The 25,468-nt window shown below is 43.7% G+C and overlaps 1 long non-coding RNA gene across 1 annotated transcript in view; it reads right to left on the minus strand.

Moving 5' to 3' along the window:
• LOC109313630 overlaps positions 1-18,320 on the minus strand; it is a 39,338-nt gene extending 21,018 nt beyond the window's left edge. The window contains exon 1 of the long non-coding RNA XR_002102104.1: positions 18,146-18,320. This is a non-coding gene — a long non-coding RNA (uncharacterized LOC109313630). The remainder of the gene's footprint in view (positions 1-18,145) is intronic.
• Between the last annotated feature and the right edge of the window lie 7,148 nt (positions 18,321-25,468).

The following is a 25,468-nucleotide window of genomic DNA, read 5'->3' on the forward strand; positions in this document are numbered from 1 at the left end:
TGTAGGTGTTTTTCTGCAAATGAGGTATATTTTTCTTAAGTAATGAATGGTATGGATGCTGAGGTTAATAATAGATTAGACAGATGGCTAGTTTCTATTGTACAAGTCCATTTTCTATGTTAATAAACTAAAAACCACCGGCTTATTAGAGGTGCACGTGTGGGCGGGTGTGCGCACATGCGTGTGTGCAAAGGGTGCCTTGCATGTACATGTGGATCTCTCATCTTCCCATAGAGATGTGTGATTAAGCTACCTGAAACATCATCTATTTTTTCTGCAGGTCCTGTGGACACCTTCTGATGGTCCAGGAACCGGAACAGAATAAGACAATGGGATGGGGTAGAGATATGTACTGTTCACTTCTATGGCCCTGCAGGGATGCTAAGAGCAAGAAAAAGGAAAATTGGGCTGCATCTTCTACTCCAGGGACCCTCTCTCTTTGGAAAGATGGTCCTATAACTCACATGGAACTGTATCACCGGATGTGCTCAGAGATACATAGCCTCTGTATCCACACCTCCTTGTCACCCACGGACCCGTGGTGGTATGGGTGTATATCCAGTTCTGTAAATCAAAGGGGTAACTATGTCGAAGGATTTTTCACAGGAATCTCTTTGCTCCTGCCCCATTCAAGCTGCTTCTCTTCAGCTTCTCATCTGTATTTCAAGCCTATCCTATTGGCAGAGACATAGCTTCTTGAGCCAAGAAGCCAGTGTACTGCAACCTGAAGTCTGTATCTTGCAACAGGGTGCAACAGCACTTCATTTTAGACTCTTACCATGGACCCAGCTGCACTGATGTCAGATATGCTGTTCCTATTAAATATCTAAGTAGGTGGCAACTCTGTGCTTAATTAGAAGCAGTCAGCCTCACATTTCCTTCTGTCAGATATTCTCCAAAGACATCTGAACTGAGGATGCAGGTCTCAGAAATAAAAGTTCAGAGCAAATGTTTTATTTGGGCCAGAAATGTCAATTACTTAACAATTCTCCTTTCCAAGTACAGTTGTCAAATTAATCTTCTCTCAGCTACATGTCTATGAAACCCAGATGCTAGTTACTTTAAATCAAGAGTGTATCTTCTTTATAAGGATGTAACCTCCTCCATCATGCTATGTTAGTGTCAAGTTGTGATATACATGACACATTATAGCAAAACTGAAGTGAGGCCTTATGGACTGTCACCAAAAATGTTTTCACAATGCAGTCATCTTAGAAATACTGGTTGAATTGTTCGCTCTTCCAAACAGTTTCATCATCTAAGTATTCATGGGTTTACGCTAGAGAGACAAGTTCTTCTGTTGTTTCCTAAAGCCCTGGTAGGGACAGGATACACCTCCTAATTCCTGTGACAAATTTAAGAACAGGAGGGTTTAAAAGAGACAGCTTGTAAGAGAAGTTTTAAACATGTAACGACTTGGATATATAGGCTAAGTACAGGCAGTCAAAAGGACCGAGGCTGAATTGATTCAATCTTCGCAGGTTTTTCTAAGATTGAACCGATAAGCAAGTGAACAGCCGTTCATTTTTGATTCTTGAAATGCAGCCGCATGCCTGCAGTGACCCAAGCCAGAAGCCAGGGGGTGCTAGAGCACTTCTCCCTGCTCGGCTGGAGCAGACAGCATGGGCCAAGTCTAGCCTACACACCCTGTGAGGGGGAGCATAGGGGAGGCGCCAAGCATCCTGGGATGCTGGTGGACTATGAGTTAACTTGAACCTGGGACAGAAGTTCAATAAACCAATTCAACCTAAATCAGTGAAGTCTGATACTACATCCATCCAGGTTTGTCTTAAACTGGTTTTGGCCATTTTGAAAGTTGTTTATGTGCACTGAATTTCTGTTGTGTTTCAGATCTGAACCAGCTGCCAATCACTTGCACCGGTGTGTGTGTCATTTCTGTCCCTAGCCGTAAAGACCATTACCAGCTCTGATAGGATGGTTACACAATGGTTAGAGAATAGATTAAGAATAAGATGTGGGTTCAAACCCCTGGTGTTCCACAGACTTTCTGTGGGACCTTGGGCAAGCCATCTAGGTGCCCTGTTCCCCATCCCATAACATGGGAAAAACAGTATTTATCAATCTCAGAGGGGTTCTGCAATGGTAAATTCTAGCCTTGTTCAAGCATTTTAGATGCATCCGCTTTCCATTGGAAGGGACTGCTTCATTGAAATCTAAATACTTCCTGGGAACCAGTCAATGTTTATGAGCTTTTTGTTTTTACTGGGAAACAGATCAAAATGATTCATTATTGAAATGAAATTATATAATAATAATGTCAAAATATTTTGCTTAAGGTTAAAATATAATTTCATGTTTTTGCTTCATTATAACATCTTATTCTAATATTATATATAATGCTAAATATAGTTAATATAATGTATTGTGCTACTTGAACATTATTGAGATTAAGCTATTCAAAATGAAAACAATTCAACATTGCCAGAAATCAAGCCGGAACCTGGAATCATTCAAACATTTTTTTTATTATTATTATTGCTTTTTCTCAAGAAATTTCAAGCGGCCTTTGTTCTGAATTGGAACAAAAACACTTTTCTGATTTTCAAAATCCCCCATGGAGCAGAAATGCTAGTGTCTGAGCAAGTCTAATAAATACAAGGAAACAGAATCCAAACATCTCTCCCAAACCATAGATTTTATTATGGTAAAACAAATTAGCAGAAAAATTAGCAGCACTTTTCAATAGTGCCTTCTCATCTCTTATCCCAAAGCACTTCAGTTTCAACTGTTCCACCCACTCACAGGGAGCAATATTTGGTGTGATATTATCTGGTGCCTTACTGTAAGAGCAGTCTCGCTGGAGTCAACGGGAGCACACGGCTGTCAGCCTCTCACAGCCCAAACACCAAATGTAATGAATGCCAACATAAACTATAACACCAAATGTGATGAAAGTGCAAAATGAACCATTATGCTTGGACGATCCCCAATTAGCCACCCTATGATCCTCTTATGAGCCCACTTTTGCTCTCTTTCCAGGGTGGTTTCCCATGTTGGCCTCTCCCTTGGGCAACGTTCCCTTCAGGGATTACCTTCTCTTCTCTCTTTCCATTTCCTACAGCTGGCTAAACAGCTTTTGAGAGCCTGCTGCTGACCTCCCTTCTATCCTCCTCTCTTCATACTCACCATTGGTTGCTAGCCTGGCCCCAAGATGCTCTTTAACCTTCTCTTTAGCAGGAGGGAGCTACTCTGTGCTATCCCAAGGGACATGAACAGTTAGTTACACAGGACGTTAAATTTGCTGTAGGACTCATTCTTGTAGTGTAAATGACTCTAAGATCCAGGGGAACTGAGTGCAACTCTACAACAGGAGAAATGAAACAACAGCAACCAACATTTCCATTGAAGATAGATACCAAATTTCACACTCCAAATGTAACTATATTTGATAATGTGGGGGAAAAAATGAATCTAAAGTAAAGTAAACTCAAAAGACAGCAATGTAGTGGCCTGGATACATCATTTATTCTTAGAAGTGCAGAGAGTCAAGACGATGACACTTGTGGCTGGCCAGTGTTTCTGAGGGTCAGGCTGGAAAATGGCATCAGGCTTTTGTATGGAAGCATCACAGACTGAAAAGCCCACACAGGTTATATGAGAATAAACCAGGCTCAGCAGAGAGACTCTTTCATCAAGCATCCACTTTTGGTGAAGAGGATTTCTATCCCTGACATGAGTCCCCTGCAAGGTCTGCCTAAAGCACTTAAGTGCAAGTTAGTATTTTGGTGACCTGGTGCATTCCACCTCAGGATACATCCTGCTCCCAATAATCATATGCAAAACTCATGCTGACTTCAAAGGAAGAGACACCATTACGGGTCTGTGCCTAATCCTAATTTTTCCAGTTGGAATATCTTCTTTGGCTTCAGTGGCGTTTAGATTAATGGTTATAGTCTTGAATCATGCTCCTATCCATGCTTAAAGCTCTATCCTTTTTCTTCTTCCCCTTTCCTTTTCTTTCCATTATTTTAGGAATACTGGCACTTTTTATAATTGCATTTTCTTAAATAAATTGTTACCAAAGGGGGTAATGTTTACACTTCTCCACCGTTTTTAAACGTAAGATAACTATACCATGAGTACAGCCAATATAGCAAATCGGGCACCCCATAAATACTAGAGCAGTAATGGTAAATAGCAACAAATGTTTACTTACAGCAAATATAATTGCTTGATTTGCAAACTCCTTTACAAACAAATCACTCAGAAAGGCCACATTTCTATTCCTTCCTGGCACTGCAAACATTGAAACTTACATTTTAAAGTTAAATTTTAATTGGATTTCCTCTTACAAATGCAGCAAAAATATCCACATTACTTCTTATTTAATTTACTCTGATCATGCTTAGAGTCCCCAAGCTTTCCATCAGCGCAGTCAACATTACTCTTGGTCAACAGAGGATATCTTTATTTATTATATCACTTTGCGCATCACTCTCTCCTAATAGGAACTTTGCAATGACTTTGGGTTTGAAAATGATCCAGGTTAACTCTTCAGTTGTCTTCTTCATAGCAGGACCTGAATGTTTTCTATTGAAAAATAGCAGGACCCTTGAACTCAGCTGAGACAATGGCATTAGCTTCTCCTGGCTTGCATTATTCATCTACAGTCTGGCTATGCAGCCCATTGTGAATGTTAAGAAGATCAGCTTTATTTACAAAAATCCCAGATAAAAATAAGGAAAGCCTGTTGCCAGACCCTGTGTAGCCCACTGTCAGCAGTCAGAAAGACCCTGCGTGCACTGCAGGTCCATGCCATGAGTAATGCAACAATCTTCTGGTTACTTTCTTTCCAGATGAAGTCTTTTTATCAAAATATAACACTTCAAACTTGGTGAAGCAGAGAGGCAGTGTCACCTAGTGGCTTGATATGGGACTAGATGAACAGGAGATCTTTCCAAATGGTTTTGTGGATGCCTTCATCAAGGTACCACACCCTCATGTGCCAGGTAACTTTAGATGAGACACTTAACCTCAGCATCTCATTCTGCCTGATGCAAGTGAGCAAAGTGGTGAGGAGAAGAGAGGCTAGAAAGCTGCTCTCAGACTTACATGCCTTTAGAAATGGCCAAGAGCACCCAGGATTGACAGTGTCATACCAGTCTTCAGCAATCCCTCAAAGTCGAGGAAGATTGTCTTCCATGATTGTCTTATTTGTGTGTCCGAAGATGGCTGATGAGGCCTATCTGAGATTGACAGACTCTACTGCAACTAGGATGTGTGTTTCTGTGTGTGGTGGATGGCACTGACTTTTTTTTTGGTCCAAGGCACACTTCTGCCACTCCCACTTTTCCATCGCCTGTTGTTGTCATGAGTTTTCGAAGTACTGCGATCCCTGCAGAAGACTCTTCCTCCATTTGGGGCGGTCATGGGCAATTGACTCACACAAATTGAAATCAATGTTGCATTTTTGTTTAAGCTGGCTTTGAGGATATCCCTGAAGTGCTTTTTCTGCCCTCTGCTTGAGCGTAGGCATTGGCTGATCTGGGAGAATAAAACTTGCTTCGGAAGTCCACAGTCAATCATCCAGATGACATGGCCCAATCAAGTTGATGTTAGATGATCTCAATACTCATGCTTGCTTGCAGGAGGATGCTAACATTGGTGTCTATCTTCCCACTGGATTCAGAGGATTTTCCACAGGCAGTCTGGATGGTACTTCTCTAACACCTTTAGATGTCACCTGTATGTTGTCCACATCTCAGCTCTGTACAGCAAGGTAGGGATCATGACTGCTTGATATGCCAGGAGCTTGGTTTTAGATCTGATGTCACAATCTTCTAACACCCATTTCTACAGGTGTCCAAAGGCTGCAGTTTCACATTTGAGGCGATGCTGGATTTCTTCAATGTCAGCCTTCTGCAAGAGATGGCTTCCAAGGTGCAGGAAATAAACAATGTTCTCCAGTTGCACCATGGATGTGGATTACTGAAACTGGGGACTGTTCATTAGGAGCTTGATGGTGGAGGACTTTAGTCTTGTGAACATTAAGTGTCAGTCCTATTTTCTTGTATGCCTTGGTAAAGCCACTGATGGCTGCCTGAACATGTTTCTGAGTGAGCACACACTACAGCATCATCAGCATCCTGGAGCTCAATGACTGAGGGTGGGGTGTCCTGGTTTTGACCCGGAGTTGGCTGAGGTTAAACAGCTTACCATCCCCATTTGGTAGTTTAGCTCCTCTCCAGCTGTAAGGAGCTGTAAGCAATGGTCACATGTAGCATCATGGCAAGGAATATTGAGAAAAGTGTTGGAGTAACGATGCAGCCTCAGGGTTTTCATACAACCTCAAGGGTAGGAATTGCTAGTAAAAGCCAATGCCCTCTCCCCAGTCTCAGCTCAGTTGCTTGAATATAAATTGGTGTGCTCATCCCTACTGGTTCCCAAGCACCATATAATGTGCTGAACTAGGCACTAGCTTAATACCAAACAAACAAAAATACAGCTTCAGCAAGTTGTATGCATCAGGGCAGCATGACCCCCTTCCCCATGGGGTTTAGTTCTACTTTGCAAAGATCACTTGGTTTGAATCATCATGGGGATGTAGATTTGTCTGCATTCAAAAGCAGAATTTGGGCCGCATTGTAACTCAAGTGATTCAGGACAAGTAAAACTGAAGTACTGGTCAACCCGTGTGTGCATGCATGCGTTTGTGTTTCATATTTTCCTTGTCCGTATCGTACAATAAATTCATTTTTTAAATGTTAACAAGCTGATTCACCTCTGATAAACAGACTTGCGATGAGCCTGAAAAACAGCAATGACTTCCCATACAAATTAATTAAGTTATATGCTATTAATGACTATTTCTTAGTGTATGGGTCAACAGACTTTTAGAGCCAAGGAGTAAGTGACTCTGCTGTATATAATCATACTCATGTTTTATATTTAAGTCTTATTCAATTGCACATATGAACTGATACAGTGCTGTGGAAAAATAACCTAACAGCAATGTGCTTATAAGATAGGTCCATTTAGGTGAGCAATAGATTGCAGTCAATACTGAAATGCTTCGATGGACTTTGAAAGGACCCGAGTCAATGTACTGCAGACAAATGAATCTGAAGTATGAACTTAAGGTCTGAGAGAAACCTACCATTATTCCCATTAAAAGCATTCACAATGATTGTTCCATCCTCAAAATGAGGGAGAAAAGGCAGAGAGGTGCATTTCACTGCCTAAAAACAAGCTATTTGCCATCTTCCACTAGTAGATTGCTGCATTCCCAGGTCTGTGCAACAGCAGCTCCCTGCTATCATAGCTACCATCTACTTTCATAGCTATACCATAGCTTAGTGCCCCAGTTCTTAATAACAATGGCTTTGTGTGGGAGGGAGTACTATTTGGAAGTAGGGAACCAAGGTCTTTATATCTAGGTTTGCGATGAAGCAGGGGAATGAATCCAGCTCTCTCAAATCCCCAGCCTAACCTCCATATAACTGGAGCATCCCAGCTCTCTGCAGCAGGGTGTACTTTCTCCCCCAAAAGTACCACTGCCACTGATAAGAAAAGACATCTTTTCCCTCTCCCACTACTTTGGTTTCCTGTCCTGGATTGGCTACTGCTACTGCTACTGGATGGGGAATGGAAGGTGAATGCACAGACCCCCCGAAAATGGCAGCTACCACTAATGAGAGTGGAGGAAGAAGGTAGCCAGTCACTCTAAGTTTTTGTGGCCAATTCCAAAAATCTCCAGCTGGGGTCTAATTCAGTTATGGCTACTTTGGCAAAGGCATTTTAAACTGGAGGTGCTGAGCTCGGGCACCACAAAAAAAGTGAAGTACAGATTTAGTAAAAGACAATAAATGTGTCATTAAGTATGAATGTGTGCATGTTTAGAATCTGAAAAAAGGGCACGTCATCTGGAAAAACTGATTTTGAAAAACAGAAATGATGACTAACTGCCAGGCCAACAACACATGAGTAGTAGGACTGCGTGAAGCTTCGGTAGTTGATTCAATTTGGAGGAGATGCGGCCCAATTCGGGGACCAAATCTCTGAATCCCAATCAAACTTGGGAGACAAAGTAAAAGCTCCAAACGGTTTTGAAGCATCTGCATTGATTTGGAAAAGCTTCAGAAAGGATTCAGCCAATTCAGAGATTTAGCCATAGACTAAATAGGCAGGTGACAGCTGCCTTCAGCTGGTAAGTCTGTTGGGGTTGGAGGAGAGGGGAGGGAAATGGCATGGGGGAGGGAGGGATTGGGGCTGGGGCTGGGACAAGTTGCCCAACTGAAGCGGAGGTGGGCACGTTACTCAGATAGGGAGGTGGGGGGCCACAGGATGCAGGCACAGCAGCCCTGGGACCAAGGGCTCTGCCCTGCTGCCACTTGCTAAGCCGGGGTGGGAGAGAGGCAGGATGGGGGCACAGCTCACTCCAGGCAGAAGGGGGCAGGTGGCATAGGGCATAGCCCCCACTCCCAGTGCTACCACACCTACATCCCATGCACCTCCGCGCTGGCTCACAAATAGCAGCAGTGCCCCCACTCCCAGCGCTGATATGGGTGCAGCAGAGCTGGGAGTGGGGGCTATGTCCTGCTGCCGCCTGGAGTGAGCTGCACATGCGTTGCACCCCGCCCTCGCTGTGTTGGCTGGGGAAGCGGCAGCAGAGCATAGCCCCTGTGGCTCCCCCTGCTGGGGCAGAGGCAGAGCAGGCACAGCCAGAGAAGCCACAAGAGAAGGCCCCATAGCTGCCCTGTCCATCCCCATCCCCTGCCCAGCCCAGTCTCCTGGCACTTTAAAATGAAAACAAATAAATAAAAAGGCCCTTACTTATTGGCTCTGGCAGCAGCAATTGGGACCTCTGGGCACCCATGACAGAGCCCTCCCATGTAGCGCAGGGGCAGTGGGAGGCAGCAGAGATTGCCCTCCCCCCACACTTGGTACCTGCATGACAGCTGCCCCATGGCATGGGTGTAGTGTGGCACGGCAGGGCTCTGCGCACTGCCTGGGAGCTGGGGTGGCTCCACCTGTCAGCCAAAGCCCAGCACTGCTCAGCCCTAGTAACCCCAGTTCCCAGACAATGCGATGCAATAGCAGTGGGGGGGCTGTGCCATGAGCGCACAGGGGCCCCGGTTGCCACTGCTGCAGCCAGTGAGTATGGGGATTTTTTTTTTTTTTTTTTTTTTAAGTGCTGGGGCTATTCTGGGCCGGGCAGGGGAGAGGATGGGCAGAGCAGCCATGGGGCCTTCTCCCACGGCTCCCCCCACCCCGGGAGTGCAGGCACAGCCGGAGGGGCTGCCCGAATGTGCCTGCCTCTCTCTGGCCGATCTGAATCACTGAATCTCTCTGAATCAGCACCAAATCTTCCAAAGCCAATTCATCCGAATCGATTCAGGACAGCGATCCAAATCTCCAAATCGAATCACTGTCCTCCAAATCAGCCGGATCCAAATGGAATACTTCCCTATTCACACAGGCCTAATAAGCAGCCCTGTGGATTTTGTGCATGAGTGCTGGCTACAGTGGGAGTAAACTGAAGCACAAGAAACAGTGCTAAATCAGAGCTCTTTGATATGCATAAATGCTAAGAAAGAAGTGAGAGAGAGAGAGATCTAAAGTGAACTTTGGCAAACCCAAACCTGCATCAGGGATTTAACCAACCCAACCTCCACACGTGTGCTCCCAGATTGAGAACTTGTAAGTCACGTTGTAGCCTGGAGCAAAATTTGGCAGCTAAATCATAACTCCTCCCTCGCCTCCCTCCCGAAAAACAGAGCATTATAATGAAAACCCTAACAGACCCTGAAGTGCAGAAGCATGAACAGCATTTCTACAATATTAAAAAAAAGTTTCAAACAGCTACTTTAAAAACAGAGTAATAGCCAAACAGCATAAACTTGACATCAAACCCAAAGCACAGAAGCATTTTACTGAGAGAGAGCAAATTCATCATCCTGCCAGTCAGTAATTTTATAAAAGCTCTTATTCTCATTATGCCTTTTAGTGTTTTAACTAGAGAAGAAAAATATGAACAGTTTTAATATTTTCCCGGCCGGCTGAAGTCGGTTTAAGGGTGGCTGACCAGATGGGAGAGACTTACTTTTAAAGTATTGTGCTTTGCTTCCGATTCCCCACAGCACAGAGAGGAAAGCACTTCTGCAAATCCCAAGCCTTCCTCATGAAAACAGTTTTAATGAGGAAAACAATAATCTCTCTCTCTCTCTCTCTCAAGTGATTTTGAAATGTATTGCCGTTACTGCTGAGATCACCATAAGAAAAAACACCTGGAATGTGTTTCATACGGTCCAAGAGCTGACTGTGAAAGAAATAATCTTTGAAGACGAGGTGAGTAAAAGGGAAAGCTTGCCGTATATGGCAACGGCAATCTGCTCTGCAGTGAGATAGGAGCTGCAGTTCAGCAATTGCTTAAATAGAACAAATGTAATCAATATTTCATGAGCTAACCTTCCAGCAACTTCCATCAATGAGGAAAGAATTTGCTGTCTTATATTATCATAGGAAAATAGGGCTGGAAGGGAAGGGACCTTCTGAGATCATGCAGTCCAGGATCAAACCATCCTATACAAGTCCCTTGTCTAACCTATTAGTAAAACTACATACCCAACCCTGACATAACCACAAGGCATAACACAGGTAAGGCAGGAGACAAGGTTGTTAAAAGGTGCTCAAGAGATCCAAGGAAGAGGGCTATGCCCCACGCTAGAGAGGATGGCAAAAATCACCACAGTCTCCACCAATCTGACCATGGAGTAAAATTCCTTCCTGACTCCAAATGGGGTGATCAGTCTGACCCTGAGAAGAGGTGCAAGACCCTCCTGTCAGGATCTTCTGGTTTTAAGGCCCAGTAGGAGTACTTATATATCCCCAATCAAAATCCCTACTCATAGCTTCAGCCAACACCCAATGCTAATAAGGAAGGAAAAAAAACCAAGCAAACAACCACAAAGAAAAACCCTGAAAAGAAGCAACAGGAAGGGGAAAAAAATCCTTTCCTGGACCAATGTGACCTATAAGCCTGGGAAATACCCACAGCAGAGCATGGGCGGAGCCACCCCATGTCATCCCTGACCAGTGCTTGTCCAACCTCTTCTTGAACACCTCCAGTGATGGAGCCTCCACAACCTCCCTAGGTAGTCTGTCCCACTGCCTTCACTGAAGACGTTTCTCCTGACATCCAGGGTCAACCTACTGTAGCAAGCTCACCTTTCAGAGCTTGGGTTGAGCCCCAGGCTTAAGATCCTGCTGTTTTGATTGGTGGAGCCCATCCACCAATCAGGAGGCAGTAAGAGAAATAAAGTCATGCCCCTTTCCTGAGGGAAGGGGGGAGAAGAGCTGCCGCGGACTTGATTGAAGACTGTAAACTGTCAGGTCAGGAAGACTTCAGGGGAGGAGCCCTGGAGCATATAAAAGGAGCTGCATGCCCAGCAGGGCAGGCAGATGCAGTGAGGGACTCGAGAAAAGCGGAGCCAAGAAAAGCTGGGGAGCTCTTGTCCAGTGGGCAATAGGCCCAAGGCTCCTGAACCTGCCATAGGAGGAGCAGCCTTGGGAGCAGCGCAAGATTGCTTGGGCTGTTGACAGCACATAGGGACGGTGCATGGAGACCTGGTCCTGAGAACGTTGTGAGACTAATTGGGCCCATCACGGTGCAGGGTTTGGTGCATGGAGCCCAGGCTTTGGGAGCTGCAAGCAGTAGCTCGAGCCTACAACCCCAGAGGTCCAGCAGGCCAAATGGCATTCAGTGTGATGCATAGGCCGAGCCTTGGAAGCCGTGGAAGGGCAGCTCAGGCATCATTGTGAGTACACCCAGCAGGTGGCCAGGCAGGGAGGTGAGCAAGCGGCGCACGAGGGAACGGAGCCAGGGAGCAGCGGAGGCTGTTTGGGTTAGCCACCCAGCATAAGGACAGAGCCTGAAGGGCCTGGCCTGTGCTAAAAGAGCCCTCAGTGCCAAGCCAGGGCACAGGGAAATAGTAGTGCTGCAGTGTAAGGTCCAGCACCCAGGAGCCAGCAGCAGTGGTGCAGCAGCTGAGAGGAGCTGATCCCTCTGTGCCCAGAGCAAGGCACAGGGTGGGGAGGAGCCCAGCGGTGCAGGAGAGGCCTGGAGAAGCACTCCAGCAGAGGAGACCCCATTGAGCTGCAACCTGACCACGGCCACCTGAGGGAGCATGAGTCACTGGGTCCTTGGGTCCCACAGGGGAAAGACGTTTGGGGTGGGCAAACCCAGAGAAGGGGCTGGGTGACCAGCCCCCTACCTAGTCAAGGCCCTAAGAGGAGGGGCCCCTGGTGCTTCCTGGACACCCTCCCAAGGTCCCCCATTGGGAGGAGGACTATCTCTTGCCATGGGTCAGGGACTATATTAAGGAATAGATATTAAGGAAGTATTCCATTTGGATCTATATTAAGGAATAGAACACACAAAAAAGGTGTTCCTGCTTGCACCTTATATTGTAATGGAAAATTTGTACTGTGTTGATGCTGCTGAAATTGTTTCATTGTGATAAGTAAATAGTGTTATTTAGGGTTTGACCTTGGTTATCGGTCACTGTGTAAATATATGTATATGATATTTAGTTTTATGAGTATGTATATTATAATTCAGTAGACTGTATATAGTTAAGAACTTTGGGCTTGGGCTAACTCTATAGAGGAAAAAGGATCTGCTCGAAATTCTGGCATTCCTCTCACAGCACCCCCTCCTGCCTACCCATCCCATCCGACTGAGAATAGGGAACACCCTTGGGTGTACCCAGGTTACGCTACTTTGCTGCAGGTTAAAGCCATCAGTGTTTCTCCGCTTCTTTAGGGCAATCCTTCAGATATTTGAAGATTGCCATCATGCCCCCTCTTAAGCATCTTTTCTACAATCTGGACAGTCTTTGACATCTCCTCATACACCTTGCTTCCAAGCCCTTCTTTACTTTTGTTGCCTGCCTCTGGACCCTCTCTAATTTCTCCATGTCCTTTTAAAAATGTGGACCCAAAAACTGCACTAAATACTCTATGAGAGGCCTAACCAGTGCTGAGGAAAGAGGCAGTATCTGCGTTTTGCATCTGTTGCTACAATTGAAAATTGCATTCACCTTCTGGGCAGCTACATCACCTTGTGGATTCATATTGAATCTTTGAGGCACCAACCCCCTCAAATGCTTATCTGTATTGTTGCCATCCAGCCAGGTGGTACACATTTTGTATTTTTTTATACTATTGTTCCCCAGGTAACACAAAGATGAGTGCTGGAATTTAAACTATTCCAGCTTCTCTTTCTTGCTAGAGTTTCACCTTTTGACTATTTCCATGAGAGAAAAAAAGGTCAATATAGAAAACAGTATTGGCAAAGTTAGTAAACTGCCTTTTTCCTTTGTGTCAGCAGTGCTGTCTTGTTGGAGGCCCCGCTTTGTGTTTTAAACGCTATATAAAAACTAGTGTTCTTGGATGCTTCCTGTAAAAAAAAAAAAGGGTATCCAATAACACCTCTCACAAAGAGGGGTCTTAGCTTCAGGGGCCTGACTAGACTCTGACTATATTATTTATATTCTTCATGTACTTCCCAATAAATGCAGTTCTTTATGTTTGATCCCAAGCTACTAATTAGCATCTCTACATATGTGGCCATGTAAGGTTGCAGGAAACTAAAACTCCCTTATGCCCTGGCCAGCCCCTCCACAGCACTTTGAACCAGGTCAGAGTAGCCCCAGGGTGGCAGGCTGACCCCCGGGGCTCCCTACCAGCCAGGGCTGCTCCAATCTGGTTCAACATGCTGCAGTCCCAAGTGCACGTTCAAACAGCATGCCTGGGAGCAATAAACTCTGGTGTGATATGCACCAGAGTTTATTGCTGCAAATTAGTTACACATGTATATGGTCCCACTGTGCTCAACCAAAACGTTGACTAAATTTCACTGTAGTGGGTAAAAGGGAGGAGGAAGGATTCCTATCTATACGGAGCAGATATCAGTAACCTAATTGGTACCTAGTCTGCTTTCTACCTACTGTTGATTACATCCCTCTAGTTCTTTCTTTGCTTGAATATCACTGCAAGTTCAGCAAGATTGACCACCAAGAAGCACAGCCAAACCTGATATAATGCCCAAGAACAAATGCAAGAAATATAACTCCCAATTCTATAGTTAAGTGCTAAAATCATTACCCTGATTTCTGCCCTGACCTTCATTTAAGCTGATGGGTGTTAAAAAAATTAGCAATAAATGACAAAGAATAGATATTACTGCCTGTTATAATTGTAGTGGAATAAAATAGGGGTTATATAAGTATATGCAGTCCTACCTGTGTTTGTTTTCATTACAGGAAACAGTATTGGAGACATAAGCAGATGCTATTCTCCCCTTCATGTCAGTACTGATTCCAGCCACCAGAGCATGTTTGAGAGTCATTGGTTTTGATGCCTAAATAGTAAAGCTGGGTGAGAAACAGATTTTCTGTTTCGTAAGAAACGCCATAATGTGAAGGGGAAAAAATCCAGGGCAAGACTGAACAACAGCAATTCTGAGTCAAGCAAAATGCTCTGTTCTGATACAATCAAATCTTTCCATTTTGATTGCATATTTTTTTTATTCTTTAAAAATGATGTGAAGAATGTTTTGGCATAACTGAGCTGCTTCACTTAATTCTTTCCCAAAATGCATTTTGTTGAACGTGATGTGCATTGAATTATTTAGAGTTTTTCCTCATTGAAAAATGCTGTTTTCAGGAAAGTATTTTGAGAAAATATGTATGGTCAAATCTACTGAATTCAGACCTAGGACTTTAGGCACCCAATTTGGAAAATCTCTGGTAGTGTATTTTCTGTTGAGCATTTAGAAAGCCAGAAGGTTGGAAATTTTTTTCTTTTATCTTTCTTTCTCCTCATTTGTCCCTATCCATCTGCACAAACCCCTTGCAAGGCTGCAAACTTCTACTTGGCTTTGAAACTCTGGCTGCGGGTCATCTAAATACACTACTCAAAATGGTCCTCTCTATTTGAGTTAATATAAATATGCATGTCATAATATGACCCATTTGCCCTCAAAGTCAGACTACACTGCAGGCACATGCTGTATGTGGCAGCAGTCAGATAGAAACCTCTGGGCCAGATTCCGTATGGATGGCAATGATGGCATAACCTACTCAGAAAATGAGGGCAGCTCAAATCAGGGGAACTCACATTAGCTTGGCTATGAAAGAGGAATACAAACGACACTCAGGAAAGGAGTTTTAGGAAGAAAGGTGCAGCCGGTGGCATGAAGTGAATCAGATCCTTTCTTTTATACCCTGCAGAGTACAGCTTCTATATGGTGACAATTCTCCTTACACAGGAGGTTGGGAATTTGTCCCATTGCCGTGCACACACTGCTAGCACAAAGCTGGACAGCACTGGCTCATGTCACATTTTACAGTTGACACAGTGATGTCAGAGTGCCTAAACAGGGGGATTTTTCATCTTAAAAATTGAGGTTTCAGTTAATCCTTAGTTTCAGCTGCCCTTAAAGATTTCAGAAATAATACATAAAAATAACAGAACATTTGAGAGTATAACTGAATATTTTACCTCTTCTGTTATGTCATAGCAGAACATGTCAGCAATACTACACATTATGCACTTAAAGTGACATGGCACGAAATAAATGTAAAAATAATGTAAAGATGAAATGGCCTGTAAAATAAAATTTGAAATGACATTTCAGAATCCCACGCTCAACATTTCCCATAGACATACAGTCAGCTCTCCATTTGTCTCACTTTGGCAGACAGCACGTTAGACAGAACCACCACACCGCATAATGGGCCATTTTATAGGTAGTTTCATTAATGCTGTCACTGCAATGAACCTTCCAGATTACAGCACTACCACTGAGGCTGCTTTTGGCCCCAGCTTGTTTCTCTGGCACTTGCAAGCCAGATCCAGATGTGCAGGCACATGTGGTTTGTGGTGCTGCAAGCCTCTTTGTGGTGCCACTAACTGTACCCCTTGCTAAACAGTGGGCAGCGCTGCTAATTTGCAGTGTCAGGACAAAATTTGCTACCAGGATTTCCTGGTAGCAAATAAAACCCCAAAGAAAAAAGGGGTCCAAGACCCGTCAAAGTGGCCCATGCCAAGACAAATGTGGAGACAGGGGTCCTGCTCCCCCTCTCCACATGCTGCAGAGCCCTTGCATTGAGGCACCCTGTGCTCCAGCCAGCACTCCCTGGCTGGCTGAGGTGCCATGTGTCTCAAGACAGGGGAGCAGGCAGCCCTTCACAAGCATCATCCCTTTTTTATTTGAGGTTTTTTTGCTAACAGGAAATCCCAGGGTGGCCTGCTCCCCCATCTGCACATGCCACTCCCTGGCTGGCTGGGGCACAGGGTGCCTGAGTGTGGGCTTGCCTGCTGCAAATGCATGCCCCTGCTCCTGTGGATGTGGCCACGAGGTTATTTTCAAATACTGGGTTACTAAGTGTGGTATTCAAATCCACGGAAAGCACTTCTTTTCAAAGGCACCGGCTGCTGTCAGGAATGGTACGTGGCCATTTACCTGGCAAACTTCCTAGCCCTTTTCTGACCTGCAAGCTGCCTTGAACCAAAGAGAGGCATTCTTGATCTGCAAGTCTTTAAGAGATAAAGGTCAAGTTAACATCTTCTGCAGACAAATAAAGGCTGGGGAACAGTTGGGAAGGGGGGAAAGAAATGTTGAAAATAAGGAACGGGGACCATAAAATTAGGAACAGTAAATGAGGAATGGTAGAAAAGTGGTGGACAAGTATTTCAGGGTCTCCCAAATGTCTTTACAAAGTGGAGCCTGGTCCATTATTGGCGGTTGCTTGTCTTTAACTCCCTCACTTAACTTCCAGTATTAGATGCCCTAGATGAAACACATAGGAACAACATTATTGCCCAATATCTGTGTGTATCATGATTTGCTAGAAACTAATCTCACTATATACCCCTTAAAATGCCACTGTTCTGGCTGTCACGTCATTTTTTGACAGGCTGCTCTGTTATGGGGACAGAGACTACTAAGAGCGTCCTGTTCCTTAGGCACTGCATTTGTGCTTTAGCATTAAAAAATCCATTAGGAACAAGCAGCAAAGTTAAGCAGGCTTTCCAGTTTTCATTTTCTTTCCTATTACGCAATGTCTTTAACAATAATGTTTCTGAGACAAGTTCATTCATCCATTGCATGCACTAAATCACACATTTATACTTATTTGGAACAAGAGTCACTGAAATCACTCTGTACTGATGTCTTCCTGTTGGAAAATCTCTGCATGTCTTATTTGGTACAGTCAGTTCAGAAGAACAAGGGAACCATGGAGGGTAATGTAGCAGGTTATATGGCTGCCGCCTTTCCAAACCTTACTCTTTCCAAACACTTCCCCATTCCCCTGTAACATGCTAGGGCTCTGGGGGTGGCCATGTTGCCCCCTGACAGTCACCCTGCTCTTTTATGGCCCTGGTCCCTTTCTGCTCTCCTACCATGACTTGATGCAAATAACTACCTAGAAAAGGGAGCCCTTGGGACCCCTGAGTGAGATTTCACGTGCTCCTGAGCCTAGGTCTCATTTCTCAGTGCCTTAAGGGCTTACTAGGTGGCTTCAACCATCTCTTACACCACACCTGTGCCTCACCGACGTCACTGCTTGGTATTGAGCGGTCTCCTTCTGCCTATACCTGCATACTTCGCTCACCTGGCTATTCCCACATGTGACCCTGGGTCCTTGATCCTGATCCCACCTCTCCTGAAGCAGTGGGCTCCTTGCCGCGACTCTGCCTTTCTCCAAGCTGTGGGTCCCGGACCCTCTCGATCTCTGGCTGTGTCCCTCCTAAGCCCCTCTTCTCAGGCTCTGGCCCCACTTTTAGGCCAGTTGAGATTCGTGGGCTCTCTTGGCTATGCCACTCTCCAGCTGTGGCCCATCCTTGACCTTTGGCCCCTCCCGGGCCCTGGCCTAAGTGCCCCGCTCCTAGGCTAGGCTCCCTGGCTCTGCGAAACCCTCTTGGGCTATGAGTCCCTGACTCTGCCTCTCACCCCTTATGGGGTGCCCATCCCTGACCCTTCTTGTTCTCACAACTGTACAGCTGTGGTCCTGCTCTTTGGCCTTGGCTCCTACCTCTGGGGCCCTGGCCCCACTTCTGAGCCAGCAGAGACCAACACTGCCCCTTGTCTCAATCCCCGGACCACAAGTCTGCTTACCCTGGCTTAGGTGCCTGCCAGGAGCCTGGCTGCAGCCCGCCTCTTCAGGAGTTGTTCACATCTCAGCTGCCAGGATCAGACTATTGCCCCAGCTCAGGCTCTGGGCTTATATCGTGTAAGCCCAGACCCGTTTTAGGTCAGATGACTCCTGACTGCCTCTTGCAGCACCTGCAGACTCCTCCATCTTCACTCTGCCTTCTCTTAAAGAGGCAGACACACCAAGCCTCCTGCTATGCCACACCTCCACCTCCTTATTTTTTTTTTAAGCACAAGAAGGAGCCTGTCTTCTACATCTACTGCATAGTCAAGTGAAACTAAACAGCTGGTCATTTGCACAAAATGCCAACTCTAACAAAACTGCTCACAAAGGCAAGCAGTCTGTATTTCCCTGTATATACATTATAGCTGATCTCATATATCTCAGAGGAAATCCTGATGCTGTTGAATTCAACGGCAGTTTTGCCCGGCTATATCCTGTAGCTGTTAAGGGAACCTATTTATAGCACATGATAACATTCAAATGTATAAACCACTGAACATTTAAGAAGGCCAAAGCCCTTTACAAGCATCACTTAAAAATAGCACATCCAATTCTATAAAAAGGTTGGTAGGGGAGGGCTACTAGGGGACAGTGGAGCTGTTTTCCTAAACCACAGCAAGCAAAGGTAAACTGCACTAATGAGACCACACTGACTTACCTCCCTATGGGCACAGCTACACCAGACAGGTACTGTGGAGCTGCCTAATTAGCTCCATAGTAAAGCCTCAGCATCTACACATGCAGCTCTATTAGGCTGCCGTCAGCTAATTAACTCTGCTATAGGTGAGTACTTGTAAACAAGTACTCTCCTATAGTGGAGTTTTTTAGTGCACAAGTATGCATATATAGGGGCTGATAGGGCTGGCTGGGGCATAAGGGTGCTTCAGTGTGGGGGACGCCTGCTGACTAGCACCACACTGGAGCACCCTTGTGTCCCAGCCAGCCCCTCTGCAACGCATTGAGCTGGGTGGGAGCAGCCCCAAGCTGGCAGGCTGACCCCCAGCGCCACCTGCCAGCCAGGGCTGATCTGACCTGGCTCAATGTGTTGCAGTCCCAGAACATGTGGAAACACAGTCCCCAGGAGCAATAAACTCCAGTGTGAAATGCACCAAAGTTTATTCCATCACATTAATTTCACATGTAGAGAAGCCCTGTTTCATCCAGGGGTTAAATACTATGTTTTAATTTAATTGATTATGAGTTTGGAGAGGACAAACAAAAGTTAACCTGGATTAGCTGGTAAATGCTCCTGGACAGGAAGTCCTGCACCATTTACACCAATATAACTTTACATTTTTTTATGTCTCAAGTGTCACAATACTCTCGCACAATAGGTATCAATCCTCTCATTCTGTAGCTGAAACAAATAAAACTAAGAGTTTAAGCAATTTACTGAAATCCTATAGGGAGTCAGTGGGAAATCTGGACATAGATGTCTTGAGCACACATCCTGACCCAGCTCCCAATCTAGGAGAGCATTTAAACATTAGTGAATCAAAAATCCCCATCCATATGATTGTCATCTGCAATTACTCAAGTACATAAGTCCCACATGCCAAAGAGCACTGTTTGTATCTTGACTGTAGCTTGACGTTAACCCTTTTATCATCTACCATCACCACCTTTGATGGATTCTATCACTAGGGGCTCAACAGATCGTCATTATAAAGCTCACTGCATCCGGTAAATGGTCAGAAATGGATTTGGGGTTAGAAATTGGCAAATCTTCCTGAAAAAAACAGGTGGAAGTTTCAGCATGGTATTGAATCATTGGACAATATATTATTAAGAGAGTCGGAGGTAATTTTTAATGTTTCATTGGAAAGTGCTTTTTTGTGTGATCAAAGACTTTGGCCCATTCTCTAAGACAGGGTTGCCAAACTCACCTGGGAACCCCAGATGGATTCGGATGACGGGACTCCTGGTCGCCTGGATCTGGATTGTGAGTAGTCAGTGAGTAACCATTTAAACCCAGCTGTGGTGGCGCAGGTTATTATAACTGTTGCTTACCCCTCTATGCAGCCAATATGCATCCCCAGCAGAGCTCCACAGCTGGGAATTTGGCAAAAGACCATGCCCTCTCTGGGAGCTCCATAGGCTGAATGTAACCCTCAGGCCTCATCCTGTACACCCCTGCTCTAAAATGTGTTTGGAGATGAATAGGGAGAATCACCTTTAATGTCAACTGGAATTGTTAGAGTTAATAATTTCCTACAGCTTTAAAAAGTATAAGACTGAATATGTCGACTTGAGGCACAGCACAGTGCAAGAAATGTTGTTGAGGTGCGCCAGCACACCAAGGGGCACAGAAAGCACTTGGCCTAAAACAGAAAGCTTGACAGAATCTGAGATCCTTAATGCACAAAATACATGAAAAACCTTTTCAGTCCTAGGTGCATGTGTGAGAAAGACAAAGAAACAGAGGCAGTTTTACTTATAGAGTCAGTCGTGCAAGGGTCTGAACACCTTGGTTCTGATCTGGCGAAGCCCAACAGTAACTACGTGACTAACTTCATTGACTTCAAGGGGAATAGTCTGTGTTTAAAGTTAAGTATGTGCTTAAGTGCTTTGGGTCCAGAGTACTCAACAAGTTGCAGGATCAAGCCCAGTGCAAGTGGAATGATCATATCTTGAAACTCTCATCGAGAACTATTTTACACAAGTCTTTTCATCGTTATCAATAAGGATACAAGCAGAGGCAAGTTGCAGCCAATGTGAGTAAAGATGGAGGAATTGGGTACAACATTTTGGAAGCACAGGAAATAGTAAAACCTGGATTTTTCAAAGAAGTCCAAGTGAACTAGATACCCAGTTCCCACTGCACTTCTGTAGGAGCTGAGTTCCTAACACTCTCTGTTTTATGGGATGCTTTATTTCTTTTCTTTATTTGTCGTCAGATCCAACCAAACCTGGGGAAATGACAGTTGGAATTGACTTTCTTAATTTAATCTCTCATAAAGCAGACAAAATTGACTGTCAGGATTGACTTTTCTCATTTCATGTTACTGACTGCCATTTACTTCTTAATGGGAAACTTTATGGCTAAAGTTTATTATGCAGCAACATTTCAAAACTTTAGCTTTGGCTTTGTTGCCTTTATATGTACTAAGCAAGCCCAACAGTCACTAAAATATTTGTCGTTTAACAACACTAATAAATCAGTAACATTTTTTTTCAAAACTTTACCCTTGAAGAAAATCCCTGTGGAAATTAATGGGAACACCACCAGCAGAACTGCACTGTCTGAAAGCATGTACAATTTAATAGGGAATGATAACATTTCTACCTTTAACCCACTCTACTGTAATCTTGCTTTTAAATTCTGTATGGTGATTAAAGAATATAAAAATCATTTTATTCTATTAAATCCCATGATGCATGAACCACTTCCCAAACAAAATTTCACTTTAAACAAAACAGAATTTTCCCACTAAGCAAGTTTTGTCAATGATAGCACCCAATCAAGTCTCATTTCCAATGTCCTATCCTGTAAAAATCTTTATGAAATGCTAAGTAATCCCTCCTTGTAAAACATGGCCTGTTTCTATCATTAAAAGCTCATTAAAAGAAGTCCCCCAAATACTTATTTCTGTAAAGCTAGTTTATGCACTATGATAGGAAAACAAATGCATCTGTTCTTATGATAAGTGACTTTCAAATATCTATTAAGTGAACTTGCAAACATCTATTAAGTATCTATTATGACATGTGTGGCATGCAGCATCAATGTTCTACCCTGTGAAATACTGAGCAAGCCCTTGGGCTACAAGCACATCCTGGGCAAGGAGGCTTTTGCAGACAGCAGGGTAGATTAGCAGGGGTTGGCAAGACTTCTGTTAACTTGCAGCTGTAGGGATAACTCCAATGACACAAATCCCATGTGTGAATGTGGAAGAAACTACAAGACTTCAGACCCCTTACTTGTATATAGGGGAAGCATGCACCAATGAGGGCCTCATTAAGACTACAGATAGAGCAATAGATCATGGAGCAATAGTACATGCCCATTTTTGGACCCAAATTTGAACCTGGTCCAGAAGAAGACATGAGAAGATGATGACTAAATCTGAGACATATAGCATTAGCCTATGTGCTACTAATCTACCCTGCCAAATTATTATTATTATTATTTTTTGCAAACACCTCTCTGTCATCTTCCCTGGGACAGGAAAGAACATAAGCATGGATTTAAATTTACACATGTGAGTAGTGTAGAGTTATCAACCTACAAATTCAATGTCCATTGAAGTCTAAGTGTGATTTTTCTATTTGACTTGAGGAGGCAGTTCAGGGAACTAGGACTGAATGGAAAACTGCAAGTGAAAAGACATGGTGAATCACTAATAATACCTATAGCTATTCAGCCACCATTGTTTTTGATATGTTTTGGCAGTGACAGAACAGCAGGCGAACTTTCTGATGTGCTCCAGTCATGAGGGAAAGAGGAGAAAAGGTTAAACTACAGCCTTTCCCCTTATTTATTCCTTTTGTTCAAATTTCCCTTTTTATGACAGCATTAAAACCCAGCAATAAAGCCCCAAAGATAATAGCTTCCTCCAGAGCAATATGAGGCATGTCAAAATAATATCATTTCTAGAGACCTTTAAATTATCTTTACAGAAAACTACCAATAACTCAGGAAGCCAAACCCATGTGAGGATTCATTTTGAAAATACTGTCATGCCATCTCTATCTAAATCTCTTAGACTAGGCTCGAAAGTCACAGCAAAGCAGGATGGTGTGGTGCCTAAGAAGCTAAAAATAAAAGGCAAAGACCATGACTGGGGGAGATAGCACTGTCTTGGGTTATGATGTTTACATTCCTCTAGTTTTTTTCTGTATTATTATTATGCCCTCTTGTGGAATTTCTAGGTCACCGCAAAACCTTCCTACAGCAGCCCGTGAAGTGTGCACAAGGCTAATAATACCCAAGTATATTATTTGTACATGAAGTGACTAATGTAATATTGATATACACGCATGTATAATTTGCATGTAGTTATATCCATATAAACACATGTATGTCTGTTAAATAGAGCTGTGTGTGTATACCTGTAAGTATGACATTCATATACAAAACTACCTAAACTCACTAGTTCATGCGTAAGCTCCATTGTGAATAAGTAAATACAGTGATATTCCAAGTCAAAGGGTAAAAGTAATGAAAAGGGGCAACTATACATGCAGTTTTCATTTGGATTTATCATATGCTGTTTAGTTCTAATGAGTAGATAATGCTCTATACCTGAGGTGAGAGGAGCTGCGACTTCTGGGGCAGGGCTTGCTGGCAGGATACAGGGTCTGGAGCCCCAGTGGTGGGGGGCAAGTGATGACTGCATTAATTGCTGCACCACTCACCCTGCCAGGCCGAAACCATTCTCCATGGTCCGAAACCAACCTGGGGGCTAGGCGAGTTTGACACTGCTGCTCTTATAGCCTCCTAGAAAGCAAATTTAGCTAAAATAATAGTAACAATAAAAAAATACTTTGATATAGCGTCATTCATTAAATCTTGGTTGGTCTTCCCTCTCAAATCTGAGCTTTACTAAAATGTGGATTAGTAATAATCTACTCTAAATGCAGTTTGAAATCTCAGATGAACCGCTACTGTCTGTGAGAGGACATTGATCACATAACTCTATTGAATGGCTTTGGCTTTATTTATTAGAAATGTATTTTGTTCTAACCTTTCCTCCTCTTTTAAATAAATATATAGGCATTCATAAACTCAGATGCATGATCTCTTTTTTTTTTTTTTTTTAAAGTGTGTTTTTTTTTAAGGAATGAAGGTCAACATTTTAAGATCTGTGCTTAATAATATGCACTGCAACCCATATTTAATACCTTAAAATAACTTAATTGTTACTTTATTGCCTGTATATGATCATCTGTGGGGAAAAAAATCAGTCTGATTTCATTTAGGGGCATTATTCTAGAATTGGACATCTAATCTGATGTGCCTTAGTGTTACAGTGTTAGCCTAAACTTTTAAACAAATAAGAATTGAGTTCAAAAAGTCCATGGAAGTACAATATTTTTAAAGGAAATATGCACTTTTTATGACAGCTGCTTTCTGATTGGCCATCCAGAGTATAGCTCTATTCTTTGCACCAGGTAGAAAGATTTCAGTTAATAATTCTGCAGCGAGCAACCGTCACTCCACAGTACAAATATCTATCAGATAGACTGTGTACATCTACTTCAATTATGGGCACAAAAGAAATATAGTTACAGCAATAAGACATTTAAGAGAGAACATGCTATTTCATTGTCAAGGTACTCTCAGGTGAGGTGGATTTTGTCTCTTCAGAGACTTTGATCTAAACAATTCCTGAAGTACGTTTCAGGAATGGAGATGAAAACTCATCAGCTATGCATCAAGGCAAAACAAAAATGTACTTCAATTGTTCATCTGCTATATAGTTCATGCGATGACTTGTTGATGGTTTTTCCTGTATCGATAAGTTATTAAGTAATGTAACAGGTTGATTGGATTAGGTTGATTGCTTGCTTTGAAACAGCATCTGTATATAGATCCTCTGGCCTTGGTAGGATGAACTGTACAATGGTATTAGAATTTTATGTCACAGTCTTTGAAATCACATTACCTGGAGAGAGACTGTCACCAAAATGGTGAGAACGGATACACTGCTCGGTACATCACTGTTGAAAAGACACTAGACAACAGAAAGTGTGTCCTTGCTACTCCAGGGATCCTTGCTGAAGTGTGTTGTAGGGTTTATCAAGCCAAAAATGGAGTTGTTCAAAATTATGCACTGTGGACATCATCCCAGGCACAAGAATTATGAGTCTGGGGCTAAGCACCCCTAAGGAAGGAACTTTTGGAGCAGCCATGGCTGAAGAGAAAGTTTAAGCTGTTTTGCATTGACTTGTTAAAGTAGAAGGCCAAAAAACTGGAGAAGGCCTGAGCTTATACCTGTTATGGTGCCAACTTTTTTCAAGCACATAGCCACTCTCTCTCCTTTCCACTTACTCCCAAGCTCTTTAAATGCACACTGTGGTTGTCGAGTGTTTGGGCCTTTGCACACACCACAAAATTGGCCTTTAGAGTGGCTTACATGCTCTTTCGCACCACTTTAATGGTGTTGCTTGGAGGCATATTGTGCTTTAAATGACTTTGGTACCTAGCAAGGTAAAATACCTCCAAGGTGTTTTAGTTCCCTACCTAACAAAGTACAACGGTGCACAAGGTGCTGGAAGCCAACATGCTCAAGGCTTGGCGGACCCTGCACAGCTCAGGGGCTATGGGACCCAGCAGCGGC

The sequence above is a fragment of the Crocodylus porosus genome, unplaced genomic scaffold (assembly GCF_001723895.1).
Source record: "Crocodylus porosus isolate Cpor-Errol unplaced genomic scaffold, CroPor_comp1, whole genome shotgun sequence".
In the NCBI taxonomy this organism is placed as follows: Eukaryota; Metazoa; Chordata; order Crocodylia; family Crocodylidae; genus Crocodylus; species Crocodylus porosus.